The sequence below is a fragment of the Psammomys obesus genome, unplaced genomic scaffold, assembly GCF_907164565.1.
Source record: "Psammomys obesus unplaced genomic scaffold, mPsaObe1.curated_primary_1811, whole genome shotgun sequence".
NCBI classification, from domain to species: Eukaryota; Metazoa; Chordata; class Mammalia; order Rodentia; family Muridae; genus Psammomys; species Psammomys obesus.
In genome coordinates, this window is record NW_026591560.1 from 1533756 (window position 1) to 1549011 (window position 15256).

A 15256-nucleotide genomic window follows, 5' to 3' on the forward strand; every position below is an offset into this window, starting at 1 on the left:
GCCTTTAGTCCCAGCACTCAAGAGGCAGAGGCAGTGGGATCTCTGTGAGTTCAAGGACAGCCTGGTCTACAGAGCAAATTCCAAGATAGCTAGGGCTACACAGAGAAACCCTGTCTCAAAAAAAAAAAAAGTAAAAATGTCATAACAATCCTAAATATTTATTCACTTAAAAACAGAGCTTCAAACTATTAAAAAGCAAAATCATGACTGAACTGGGAGAAAAAGTATACCAGTCTACAGTAGCTAAATATTTCATAGTGCTTTTGCAATGATTGGTAAGAGAAACAGAAAATCAGCAGGACTATATACTAGGTCATAGCAACCTGGTGGGCACAGCTGACATTTATGCTATGCCCCACCCAACAGCAGCAGACTTTCTCATTTTTTACAAATGCTTTCGTCTATGTAGTTGGTTGGTTGGTTGAAAACAGGGTTTCACTCTGTAGCCCTGTGTGGCCTGGAACCCTTTCTGTAGTTTTGTCTGACCTTGAGCTCGACTCAGTCTTTCTTCAGCTGCAAACAGGCCAGAGTACAGGCATGCGCCACTCAGGGCTCTGTTTTTCTTAAATGCACATGGAACAGTTGCTAAGATAAACCATATTCTGCACAGAAAACAATTATTATACATCGCGTTTGTAACTCCCAGCACTCAGGAGTCAGAGGCAGGCACATCTCTGTAAATTCAAGGGTAGCCTGGTCTGCATAGTGAGTTCCAGGGCAGCCAGTGAGACCTTGTTGCAAAACAAAAGGGAAAGAAACCCAATGAAGAAAATAAGGTTGCAGAGATGGCTCAGTGGTTCAGAGCACTGGCTGTTCTTCCGGAGGTCTTGAGTTCAACTCCCAGCAACCACATGGTGAGTGGGACCCTCTATGGTGAGATCTGGTGCCCTCTTCTGGCCTGCAGGTGTACATGCAGCACAGAACACTGTAGACATAATAAATAAACATACCTCTTTAAAAAAAACATCAAAGTAAATAAGTGAGGTTTTTGATAATAGCAATATAATGAACAACCCCTATACAGAATTGATCAGGGAAAAAAAACAATGTGAAAAGTCACATCACCATAGATTCCACAGATATAAAGAAACTATTGTGCTTTTTTCTTTTTTTCTGAGACAGCTGCTTACCTTATAGCCAAAGCTAACTCAAAATGTAGCCCAGGATGGCATCAAATTGACACAGCATATTTGTTGCAAAACAAAAAGGAAAGAAAACTGAGAAAGGAAATAGGGTTGCAGAGGTAGCTCAGTGCTTAAGAGCACTGGCTGCTCCTCCACAGGTCTTGAGTTCAATTCCCAGCAATGACATGGTGGCTGGGACCCTCTATAATGAGATCTGCACTAGGAAGGCTGGGGCAGAAGTCCAGCCTGGGCTATATAGGGAGTTCCTGGCCAGCCTGAAATACAGAGTGAAGTCCTGTGTTTACTGCCCTTCTTTCCCCCCTCCACCCCCCAAAAAAACCCATAAAAATAACAATCAAAATAAAATCCTTTTGCTATTCAAAAAAAAAAAATACAGGGGGCTAGGGAGATGGCTCAGTGAAGAGATGTTTGTCATAGAAACACTCAGATATGAGTCCGGACCTTTAGCACACATAGATAGAAGCTGTGTCTGCCTGTAATCACAGCTCTGGGAAGGAAGAGACAGGAGGATTGGGAGTTGTGGGCCAGCCTGAGCTACCTGAGATCCTGACTCAACAAAACAAAGTCTAGCGGCTTTGCAACTCAGTAGAGCCTCTACATGAGACCACCTCTTAGTTGCCCTTTTGGTTTAATTTTTTAAAGATTTATTTATTTATTATTTATACAATATCCTGCCTGCATGTGTGCCTGCAGGCCAGAAGAGGGCGCCAGATCTCACTATAGATGGTTGTGAGCCACCACGTGCTTTCTGGGAACTCAGGACCTTTGGGAGCACAGCCAGTGCTCTTAGCCTCTGAGCCATCTCTCCAGACCTAGTTTAATTTTTTATTGTGATAAAACACCACGACCAAAAGCAACTTAGACGGGAAGAGGGTTTATTTGGGTTACATGTCTTCATCACATCCCATAATGAAGAGATGTCAGGGCAGGAGCAAACAGCAAACGCAGCAGCAGGACGAACCAGCAGCAGGACGAACCAGCAGCAAGCAGTCTTCCTCAGGGCTGTCATCTTTATTCCCTTCAAAGTCCTCAAAGTTCAGCTAATTCCAGCTGGCAAAGACCACGCTCCACACAAGATACTTAACAGGGGTGGACAAACTAAAGTTTCCAACTCGGAATTATAACAGAAACATGTTCACATATCACAAACCAGAACATCGGCAACACTTCCTCCTCAGTCCGCTTCTCCTCCCCGAGCCCCTCCCTATCCAAAGTACAGTAGCTTGCCTTCCTTCTCCACTGGCCTGGGAAACCAACGGGCCAATGGGAGCCACAGCATTTCCAGCGTTAGGCCTGAACTCAGCTGAGTGAGCCCATGCGCTTGGCATTTGACCCAGTGCAAACACAGGCCTGTGTGACCAGGTATTTTAACTACTTCTGTGTGTGGCCTCCGAAGGGCGGAGCTTGGACCAATAAAGAGGTCTCCCACTTGCTGTAAACAGGGGACTCACAAAGCGCGCTGTGCTCGCACCATGCGCCAGGCACAGTTTCAATCCTCGGGGCAGTTTTATGAGCCAGGTGCTATGATTCGGCCTGCTTCACAGGTGAATAGCGCGGGGGTTAAGCAATGCCCAGGTTTGTGGAACAGCCTAGCAGGAGCAAGACTCAGGGCTTCGTCCCCAGCCCCCCAAAGGAAACGAGAACAGTAAGGCTGGGTGTGGGAACGAGAGAGCTGTCAGTCAAGGCTGCTCTTCCGGGGGACCTGGCTTCGGCTCCTGGCACACACAGAATGGCTCACAACCAGCCATAACTCCAGTTCCGGGGCATCGGACGCCCTCTGACCTCCAAAGGCGCCAGGCATGTCCACTGTGCACAAATATACATTCAGGTAAACAAGATAAACAAATCTGAAGTTTTTTTCCAGTGCCTTAATTTAAAATATAAAGGTAAAAACAAGGGTAGTAGATGTAGCTGAGAGGTGGTGGAGTGCCATTGCCTGGCCCCGGGTCCAGTTCCCAGGGTAGCGTGAGAGTAATTCCAGCGCTCAGGAAGTGGAGTCGAGAGGATCAGGAGTTCAAGGTCGTCCTCCGACACACAGAAAAGAAAATTCAGTGTCGGTCTGTACTAATTGAGACTCTGTCTCAAAAAAAAAAAAAAAATAGCTGGGTGGTAGTGGTGCACACCTTTAATCCTAGCACTCAGAGAGGCAGAGGCAGGTGGATCTCTGTGAGTTCAAGGCCAGCCTGGTCTACAATGTGAATCCAGAGCAGCCAAGGCTACATAGAGAAACCCTGTCTTTAAATAAATAAACAAAAATAAGCAACCCAAGAGATGGCTCATCAAATAAGGGCATGTGCCAACAGGGCTGACAGCCTTTGCCATTCTTGGGATTCATACAGCAGAAGGAGAGAACTCACTCCCACAGGTTACCCTCTGACCTCCACATCTCTCTCTCTTTCTTTCTCCCTTTCTCTCTCACACACACTAAATATAAAAGGTTTTAAATAAACAAAACTAAACACATAGCAAAGATAAAAATGTAGGGCCAGTGAGCTGGCTCAGCAGGAAAGGGCGCTTGCTGCCAGGGCTGACTGGTGGTGGAAGGAGAGAACCAGCTCCTGCAAATTGTCCTTGGATGTCCGTGTGTGTGAGGCCAGCCCAGGCCCACCGCAAACATACATATGCAACCACAAACGAATAGGTGAATAAAATACAATACAAAAAACAGTGCAAATAAAAAGACAGTAAGCGAGCGTGGTGTCACACACGTGTGGTCGGAACAGCTCAGGCCAGAGGGGTGGGGTGGTCAGTTCTAGGTCATTCTTAACTATATAGTGAGTTTGGGGCCAACTTTGGCTCTTTGAAACCTGCCAAAATACAAGGAAATAAATAAAAATAAAACGAAATAGGGTCAGCACCTGCCTGGCATACGGCAGGACCTGGGTTCAATCCCCAGTATGAAGTGTGTGAGTCCAAGCAGGATGGCCCATGGCTCTGCTCTCTGCTCTGTCCTATGCAACTGTCTGTTTCCTCTATTTAAAGTCAGACGGCCATTTTACTGATCAGGAATCAGATGCTCAGAGATGCTATGACCCTTAGCTGGCTTCAGCTGTGTGCTGGAGGATGGTGGACCTGGGATGCCTTCTAGTTCTCCGGTGCCTCGGGGACCTCAGTGAGGGTCTCCGGCAAGTTCCTCTCAGGCCTATGGTAGTATCTTGGGACCAAATAATTCCTGGCAGTTTCTGGGCAAAGCCAGGCAAGAGCCATGTCAGGCACCCCAGCAGGCCGCCTATGTTAGAGGTCACCGGGCCTGAGTGTCCTTGGACGGCAGGGCAGGGACAGGGAGCATATTTCCCCAGTGTAGCAGAGAGCTAGGCCAGCTGGCCAAGCAGGTCTGGGCATCTGGGAGAGGAAGCAGGACACAGGGTAGATGCACATTAACAGTTTGTTTGTGCAGACAAGGGACAGAAGACAGTGGAGAGGAAGGCATGCCAGCTGAACAAGAACACAGCTTCTGCCCTCAGGAGATTTCCCTTTGTTTGTTGTTATTTGAAACAGGGTTTCACACAGTCCCAGGAATCCTGGAACTCTCTCTGTAGACCAGGCTGGCCTCTCATGAGACATTCTTACCTGTGAAGGTATTTGGACCTCGCACATCTGCCCCGGGCCTCCTCATTCTCCCTTCTTTCTGAATGGGCAGTTTCTCTTCTCTCACTCATTACCTGACTTATTCACCCAGCAGTCATTCCCAGCACGCCCATAGTACCTTGCTGTGTGGGAAAAACTTATTGGCTAATGAAGTAAAAGAAAAAAAAAAAATTAAGCCAGGCAGTGGTGGTGCACGCCTTTAATCCCAGCACTCGGGAGGCAGAGGCAGGTGGATCTCTGTGAGTTCGAGGTCAGCCTGGTCTACAAAGGGAGGTTCTAAGACAGCCAAGGCTACACAGAGAAACCCTGTCTTAAAAAACCAACCAAACCAAGCCCAGAAAACCCTGCCACCTGGCTGGAGAGAAGGCTTGGAGGTCAAGAGCACTTGTTTCTTCCTTATGCAGAGGCCCCAGATGTGGCTCTTCCAAGCACCGACATAGTGGCTCATAGTCATCTGTAACTCCAAGGTTTCTGACACCCTCTTCTGGCCTCTACAGGCACTGCACACATGTGAGACACAGACTTACATGCATACAAACACTCATACACATAAAATCAAATAACAATAAAACCCATTCTCCATGGAATTTAGGTCTATAAAAGACAAAGAAATTAGTGTGAAAATACACAGAAAAGCAATGACTGAATGCCAAAGTGGGGAGAAGCTGGGTCAGGCTACGAGGAACCAGAAGCTTTGACGAAAAGGAAAGCTGGGCTGGTTGTGGTGGTACACACCTTCAGTGGCAGCACTCAGGAGGAAGAGAGAGAAGCTCTGTGGGTTCGAGGCCAGCCTAGTCTACATAATGAGTTCCAGCACAGACAGTGCTATGCAGAGAAACCCTGTCTCAAAAAAACAAAGGAAGGCAAATCCATATTAGCAGGAGAGAAGACAGAGGATGAGATGTAGACATGGGAGCAGGGAAAGGTGGGGCTAGAGGCTTGCTGAGCAAGAGAACGGGTGATTACTTGCCCCAGGAAGCAGGATTGGTGAACTGGAGATGTAGGTCAGTTGGTGAGAGCTTATTAGCATGCAGAAAGCCTGGAGTTAATCCTCAGCATTACATAGACTGGGCAAGGTAGTACATGCCTATTAATCCCATCATTTGGGAGGTGAACACAGGAAGATCAGGACCCATCCTTGGCTACACAGCACGTTTGAGGCTAACCTGAGCTACATATCAAACAGAACAAAAACACCAGGCTCAGAGAATTAAACTCCAATGATCTCACAAATGGTCCTTGTTAAACCAAAATGGATGTCTACATGTGTATGTGTTGGGGTGCTCAGAGGTCAAAGGACAACTTGTAAATGTCAGTATTCTGTAGCACTCGTTTTTCAACTCGATTTTGTTTTGTTTGTTTGTTTGTTTGTTTAGGCCTTTATCTCTCTTCCAACCTCCCAACTCTAAGTAGGAGAGAGGAGGTCAGCGGGGAGAGGGTGGGCAGACTTCTTCTCTTCTTCTGCTGTTTAGGGTCGGAGGGTTCTTTTAGGGCTATACCAAACTTCGTCACTGGCAAATGCAGCCATCAGCTTCCTCCAAGTCACTGCGCCCCTAAGCCTTTCTCGCCTTCTGTCTGCTCCAAAGCGCGACACTGTCTGTCCCTGGTCTCTTCAAACCACTACAGGCCGCTCGCCAACACCACACACCTCTCTCCTTTCCACACCCCACAGGCAATTACTCGCTGGCAAAAGCCACGCCCCCCCCAGACAATTAACATCTTCGGACAAACTAGAGTCCAGCTAAAATCCCACACTTGGGATTAAAACAAAAACATATTTACAGAACATAACTGAGCTTACAAAGGAACTAAAACTTCCATCACAAATCTCCTTCCATCCTGTGGGGCCCAAGTATCAAACACAGGTTGCCAGGCTCGGAGGTGGCCAGCACCCTTACTTGCTGAGCCATCTCCTCAGCCCTCACTATTTTTTCTTTTAAAAATATTTATCTATTTCGGGGGTAGAAAGATGGATCAGTCAGTAAAGAGCACTGAATGCTCTTCCAGAGGGCCAAGGTTTGATTCCCAGCACCTGACTTGGGGGCTTACAACTGCCCGTCCAAGGGGACCTGGCCCCCAAGGGTGCCAGCCATGCACTTGGTATACATACACTCACGCAGGCAAAACATTCATACATATAGAAAATAAAAACACAAAAGATTGATTTATTTCTGTATATGAGTGTTTTATTTGCATGTTTGTGTATGCCCCATATAAAGCCAGAAGGGATTGCTGGATCCCCTGGGGCTGGAACCAGACTCCACAGTGGTGCTGGCAAAACTCTGTCAGAGCAGCCAATACTCTTACCACTGAGCCATCTCTCCAGCACCTCTCCAAAGTCTTTTAATGCTGACATCATCGGATACCCACAGGACAGTCATCAAAACCAAGAACTTTACATTGATTTAAAAAAAAAAATAGCCAGGGGGTTGGAGAGATGGCTCAGGGCACTGGCTGCTCTTGCAGAGGACAGGGGTTTGATTCCCAGTGCCCATGAATGCGTCCCTCAGCCTTCGGGAGGCCAGAAGTCCAGAATCAAGCTGTCAGCAAGGTCACATGCTTTCTGGCAGGGTCCGAGGTCTATGGAGCACTAGTGTCCTCCTCACCGGTCACTCAGGATGTTCCTCAGTGCTGGTGTCTTTACTGGATGTTCTCTCTGTGTATTTATTCCTGTCTTCTCTCATCCTGTAAGGACTCCATATGGAATTATAACCCACACTTGGTAAGATGAATATGAGAAAGAGAAGAGGAAAAACAGATGAATGAAGCAAGATGTGATGGGCAGTCCACGCCTTTAATCCCAGCAGACAGAGGCAGGAGGGTCTCTGCTGCTCGCCCTTGTTCGTGAGGTAGGTCACTGGTCCTCGGGAACAAGGGACCAGAGGTGACAACTTGGTGGTTCAGTAGTCCGTGAACACAAATGGAAATAGCCTTCTGGGATCAGCTTCGGGGGGGAGGGGAAGCAAATCAGTTTTATTCGGGGTGAAGGAGGGTTATCCAGAACTTTGGGGAGGGGTTGGGGAGACCCAGGGTGGGCGAATGTCATTGGCTGAAGGGCTAAGGTACTGAGAAGCCTCATCAACACGGAGAGGCATTCCCGGGTGCTTGCTGAACAGCTTCCGCCGGGAGAAAGGGAACTGGACATGGAATTCCTTTAAGGGTTATGTGATATTCCTCAGGTAGAGGGTGTGGGGTCCAGGAGTCCCCCAGAAAGAGAAGAGGAAGCCTCACTGACGAAGGGAGTCTGCCATTTTGCACTGAGCTCAGGGCCTTCTGGTAATGTCAGGCTTCAACCTAAGCTGCAGGGTTTCCCAGCAGATCTCTGTGAGTTAAAGTTTGAAGCCAGACTGTAAGCACTAGTTTTGGTTTTGTTTTTGAGACAGGGTTTCTCTGTGTAGCCTTCGCTGTCCTGGACTTACTTTGTAGACCAGGCTGGCCTCGAACTCACAGAGATCCTCCTGCCTCTGCCTTCCTAGTGCTAGGCACCACCATACCTGGTTTACTGCTTAGGTTCTTGAAATGACAAGACTGAGAAGTCAAATGGCTTGGGACGGGAGTGGATGTCCCTGTGTCTCTAAAGGGCAATATGAGAAAGTTTCTCTGGGGCGATGACTGTCTTGATTGAAATGGTGGCTCCAGGGAGCTATGTAGTAATAAAAGATCATAAAAGCAGGCCTGGCATGGTGACACACACCTGTAATCACAGCACAAGAGAGGAGGAAGCCAGAGGACAGAGCTGGAAGCTGGCCTGAGCTACACGGCGAGACCCGCCCCAACCCTTTCTCAAAAACAAAAACAAGTTGGGAGTGATGACACACACTTTTACCCTAAATCTTGGGAGGCAGAGGCAGGCAGACCTCTGAGTTCCAGGCCTGCCTTTGCCTCCTGAGTGCTGGGATTAAAGGCTGTACCACTATGCCAGCTGACCCTGTCTTGTCTTTTTTTTTTTTAATTATTTTTATTTTCTGTGCATTGTGTTTTGCCTGCACGTAAGTCTGTGTGTTGGTGTCAGAGCCCCTGGAACTGGAGCTACAGACAGCCGTGAGCTGCCCTGTGTGTGCTGGGAATTGAACCCTGGGCCTAGTCTAGAAGAGCAGCCAGTGCTTTTAACTGCTGAGCCATCTCTCTGGTCCCAAGCTAACCCTGACTTAAAAAAGAAAGGCTGGGAAGACGGCACAACAGGTAATGAGAACTTGAGTTCAAATCCATAACAACCATGTGAAAAGCTGGCGTGGCCATGCTCTCCCCTGTAAACCCAGCGAGGTAGAGAGCAAATCCAAGAGGGTTCCCAGGGCTTGCTGGCCTAGTGAGGGGACTTGTCTCAAGGGACTAAGGCAGACAGTGATAGAGCAGGACAACACACACACACACACACACACACACACACACACACACACACACACAGGTATAAAACATAAGATAAGAAAAATACATTAAAAACCTAAAAGAATTATAGAATATAGAAGCAGACCCCAAACACAGAAACAAAATGGAAATGAGAGAACACACTAACTCTGAACAAAGTCCTAGGCTCCATTTTGCGTATCAGCTTCCTGGCACTACCGTAATGTAGTTGTAAAAGGTGTCACCCCAGGACTGCTGAGATGGTTCAGTGGTTAAGAGCTCTGTCAGCTCCTCCTAGAGGTCCTGAGTTCAATTCCCAGAAACCACGTGGTGGCTCACAGTCATCAATACCCTCTACTGCCCTCTTTTGGCATGCAGGTGCACATGCAGATAGAGCATTCAAAATTAATCAATAAAATTTAAACAGAAAAAAGTCACCCCAGAGAAAGCTGGGAGAACAGGATGTAAATTTGCTTTTTTGCATTTTTTTTTCTTCTTTTTACATTAAGTGAAAACATTTGTGTGAGGGCTGGAGAAATGGCTCAGAGGTTAAGAGCACTGGCTGCTCTTCCAGAGGTCCTGAGTGGCTCACAGCCATCTATAATGAGATCTGGTGCCCTCTTCTGGTGTGCAAGCATACGTGCAGACAGAACACTGTATAAATGAAAAATAAATAAATCTAAAGACAAAACAAAACAGAAAAGGTGTGTGAGTCTAAATTGTTTCCAACGTGCTTATCAGGTAAGGGTGTTTGCTGCCGAGCCTGGCCACCTGAGTTCAATCCCCAGGGCCCGCAGAATGGAGAAACCAACTCTCTACCCCCCACCACACACACAATCCCCAGGGCCCGCAGAATGGGGAAAAGCAACTCCCTACCCCTCACCACATACACTAAGCAAAATTTTAAAATGTAGTTAAGAATTAGTTTAAGCCAGAAAGTGGTGGCTCACGCCTTTGATCCAAGCGCTCGGGAGGCAGAGGCAGGTGGATCTCTGAGCTCGAGGCCAGCCTGGTCTACAGAGCAAGTTCCAAACAGCCAGGGCTACACCGAGGAGCCCTGTCTGGAAAAAAACAAAAACCCACCAAACAAACTCCAATTATTTTGGGCCGTGGCCTGTACCAGCAGAGAGTAGCTATGGTGTGTGCCACAGCCTGCCGGGCCCTGGGAGAGTCTTGCTGACCCCTGCTCATGTTTATGGTGGGCAAGATACAAAAATGGACACAGGGAGTCTGGGGGCTCCCTCAGTTTTACGTAGCACCTTCTCTGTGTCAAACTCTTCTACTTAGTTTTTAAATGTATTTATTAAGTGGCACGTGTGTACATGTACACACATACCATGGAGACTAACGAGTATGCACACGCAGGCATTTGGAGGTCAGAGGATGACTTGCAAGAGTCAGTTCTTTCCTCCTACCACGTGGTTCCTGGGGGTCGGCAGCAGGTGCCTTTGCCTGCTGGACTGCAGTCCATAGGCCCCGTCCCAGCCTTTGTTCAGAAGCAGCCTCGGGTGAGGCAGCCAGACCCCGGCATCACCAGTTGGCCCCTCTGTGGAGGCTCAACCTGACACTTACTGGCTGGTGGTTAGCAGAAAGTTATGTAGTCTCTCTGGTTAAAAAAAAAATCAAATCAAATCAAAAAATCAAAACTCTGGAGAATAAGTGACTCTTAAGTGCTCAGCACTAAAGGAGACACCTATATAAGCCCCTCTAAAGCTCAGGGAGCATGGAGGAGAAGAGGCATGGAGGAGGAGAGGGTTGGAAGAATCTCAAGTGCCGGAGGACTCGAGTGTGGTCGGACACTGTTCCGACATGGCAGTTCACACCGGAACCGAAGGCAGTGGCGGTTGCTTGCACAAGACGGAGCCCGTCAGTGTTTCATCACGGGGCCTGGAAAGGTAGCTCAACAGTTCAGAGCCCTCGTTGCTCTTTCAGAAGATCCGGATTCAGTCCTCAGCACCTGCACGGGGCTCACAGCCACCCCTGACTCCAGTTCCATGCTTCACCCCCTCCCATCTGACCTCTGCAGCTACGAGGCAAATGTGTGGCGCACATCCACGCCGGCAAAACGCTCGTACGCACAAACACGAAATAAAGCAACGCTGCAAGAAAAGGGGGCTGGAGAGATGGCTCAGCGGTAAAGAGCACTGTCTGCTCTTTCAAAGGACCTGGGTTCGATTCCCAGCACCCACATGGCAGCTCACAACTGTCTGTAAGTCCAGTTCTGAGGGACCTGACACCTTCACACTAATGCACATAAAATAAAATTAAATAAATTATTTTTAAAAAAAGAAATTGGTTTTTGTTTTGTTGTGGATGGGGGAAAAGTTCGTGGGGCCCGATTTTGTCTGTGAAGCTATAGACCGTTAATGATTACTAGGGAAGAGGAAATCATAGTCCTCAGTGAAGAAAATAACCCACCACTGCCCTCAGCAAGCAACCCTGATTAAGCGAAATGGAGCACACACAAAAGACAAGGAAGTAAGGGTGGGGGTTGCTGTGAATAAAGGGGTTCATGTGTTACTATTTAGGCACCTGCTTCTGGGTTGCCTAGCAACCTATGCTGTTCATGTGTTGCCAGCCAGATGGCCACACCTCGCAGGCATGGTTACTTTGCCCCTTAAAAGGATCAACCCATTATGTTGTCTCTCTCTTGGCCTCTCTTGCCTTCTTGCCCTCTTCCCTTTCTCTGTAGGGGCACCCCCCCTTCCCCTATTATGTCTCCCTCTCTCCTTCTCTCTCTCTCTTTATCCCCATCTAATAAACCTCTTTCATATAAAATCTGTTGTGTGCCTCATCATTATTTAATTTGTCCCAGCATCATGGGAAAAGGGGATGAGGGAGAGGAATGGGGGATGTGACTAAGGTGTATTGTATATGTATGAACTTGTGAATGGATAAAGCAAACAAGAAGAAAAAAAACCCAAATTCTGTTTCAGTGGTGTTGTTTTCTTTGTAAAATGAGGCTGCTAAACATTGCCCACAACGCCCTTCTCAGCTCATGGCCAAGGAGCCAGTGCTTTGGGCCCAGAGCTACACTAGCTCCATGTTGAAAAGGGCTGCTCTGGAGTCAGGAGCCCCTCCCCCTGGGCCCAGCCACTAGCCCCTGCTGTGGGGTGAGGGGGTGGGTGTCTCCCTGTCATCAGAGGGCCACTGTTCTCACTACCAAAATGGTCTCTCAGTGGGGTCAGAAACCTCTGGGGTGATAGTCTTATACCTTCAGATGGGATGGGAGCCAGGCACCCACACCCTCTGAGTTAGGGGACAAAGTTTCTGGGACTGGGGTCAATCCTGGATGGCAGGGTGAGGCATATGGGCTGGGTCCAGTTCTGCCTCTTCCTAGCTTTGTGTACTTGGCAGGTTTCCCAGTGCCATCCCATCGTGTCCCTGTGTCCCGCACACATCTTCCCCAAGTCCTCACTTTCTCCTACCTGCTGACCTCCACAGGGACAAGGGCTGTCTGCTTGTTTTCTGGTTGAGTCATGTTCTGCTTCACGCTGTGTCTGACCTCTTACCCATGGGCCTCAGGATGGCTTTGTTGACTCTTCCCCTCACTTTCCTCTTAATCCAAAACACATCTCACTCCAGCCTCTGTCCCTAGAATAAGTGAGTGTCTGAGGAACCACTGCCTCCGTCCTGGCTTGGTCCAGGAGGAGTCAGCCAGTAAATGCACCCACAAGTACCAGCTCCACCCCTTCCAACTGGTGGCCAGTTGCTGTCATCCTGGCCTTGGTTTCCCTTCTGTGACATTCCTCTCCTATGGGTGTTTGAATCAGCAGAGGTTTCTGGAGACCCATTGGAAGAGCCACCTAGGTTAGGATTAGGACTGTCTGTGAGACGTGGTGGGCTGGGGACACAGCTCAGTCGGTAGAGCGCTTGCCTTGAATGGATAAGATCTTGGGCTTGATCCACACCCACTGAAGAAGGAGGGTAGCAATGGGGGGAGACATGGCGGCCAGACGAAGTGGTGCACACCTGTAATTCTAGTGCTTGGGAGGCAGAGGCAGGAGGATCAAGAGTTCAGTCATCCTCTGTCACATAGGGAACTTGAGGAACAGCCTGGCCTACAAGAGACCTTGTTTGAAAAAGAAACCTAAACAAAGAAATGAGTCATGCTTCCTTCCTGCAATACAGTCTACTGGCTGTATTAGTTATCACAATACAACCCCGCCCCCCAGAGATGGAATGAGAACGCTAAAGAGTGAATTGTCCCTGCTGGGGGTGTGAGCTCAGTGCTAGAGCCTACACTGCACCACAGGTTCTGCTCTCAGGACCTCCAGCAAAAACCAAGAGTAAATTTATTGTTAAAGGGGAGGGAAAGGCTGTCTAGAAGAGGTGACATTTTTGTTTGGTTTGTTTTGTTGTTGTTGTTGTTGTTGTTTTTCAAGATAGTGTTTCTCTGTGTAGCCCTGGCTGTCCTGGACTTGCTTTGTAGACCAGGCTGGCCTCGAACTCACAGAACTCTGCCTGCCTCTGCCCACCCCTCTGACCTGTTGACCTGTGTGTGTCAGATATTTGCATATATATATATATATATATATATATATATATATATATATATATACATATGTATCTAGTATACATATATTGGCATCTGAGACACAGCTCCTAAAACCCACACAATTTTCTGTGATAGAATTTGTCCCTCACAGAAGTCCTTGGATAAGGAGAGCATGTGAAATTCATGCTAATGAGGTGACATTATTATCTATGACCAGGGCTGCTCATAGAAAGACTCATCTAGGACTGGAGAGATGACTCAGAGATTAAAGTTTGCTTCCCCAGAAAATGAGAGGAACTTCCTTCCTTGAGTCATGCCTTTCATGCCTTCCTTGAGAGAGGAAGTTTCTCCCTCTCTCTTTTCATTTTGGTTTCCTCAACACAGGGTTTCTCTGTGTAGACTTGTCTGTCCTGGACTCGCTTTGTAGATCAGGCTGGCCTGATCTGGCTGCCTCTGCCTCCCCTGAGTGCTGGGATTACAGGTGTGTGCCATCATGCCCATCTGGAAGCTTCTCTTGCTCAGACTGGATCTCTATCAATTTTGATGGAACCCAAAAGAGTCTTTTATTACCTGTGAAAATATAGGCACAACCTCTTCCCTAACACAACATAGTCCCTGATTTTCATTCTGATGTTAAAACAGTTTTAACATATACAGGTTATATATTCATGTCAGCCACAGAGAAACTCATCTGCCAAGCAATTAAACAGTATTGCTCTGGATATGAACATTAATAATCCAGTTATCAAAGTCAGAGCAACTTCAGTAGATAAAACAAAACAAAAACCCAGAAGAGACCACAATACAAGGTTTTTGGCAAAAGTTAAAATTACAGTTAGATGGTATTGAAATTGAAGGCTTAGTGGATATAGGAGCAGATGCAACTAATAGTTTCACAGGATTCCTGGAATCCAGCTTGGTCACTTCAAAGGGTATCTACACAGCTCATAGGAATTGGGACGTTGTCTCAGGTAAAACAAAGTCGAAAATGGGTTAAATGCATAGGACAAGAAGTCAAATAAAAAAATCAAGACCATATATGGCTAAAAAAGCTTCATCTATGCACCGACATAATCAGACTCTATATGCTGAGTTAGGAATACAAACTTTGTGCTGAGCACAGTGGCACACGCCTGTAATCCCAGCACTCAGGGAGGCAGAGGCAGGCGGATCTCTGTGAGTTCAAGGCCAGCCTGGTCTACAAAATGAGTCCAGGACAGCCACGGCTACACAGAGAAACCCTGTCTCAGAAAACAACAACAACAAGAACAAAAATACAGATTCCATTCAATGTCACTGTAGAGCAATGTCATACAGTAGCTTACGTGTTTCATTATACAGTTTAGAAAATTAAAATATGCGCAACATTCCATAGGTTCATTTATTCAGATTTCCAATGGGTTTTTTGAAAAGAATGATTCTAAGACTGCACATTTATTAAAGGTGATAGCTATCTTGGAAATGTCTTTACAGATTAAACTTGATGATACTCAGTAAAGTACAATATTTTAGACATTATGACATAGAAAATGTTACAGATATATTTCACAATCCTGCAGGGCAAGCAATTATGGAGAAATGTAGCAGGAATTCAAAGAAAATGCTCATAGAAGGGGGATATGTGATCTCCCAGAGATAGATTAAATAATGCTCTACTGATTTTAAATTTTTTTTTTAAATG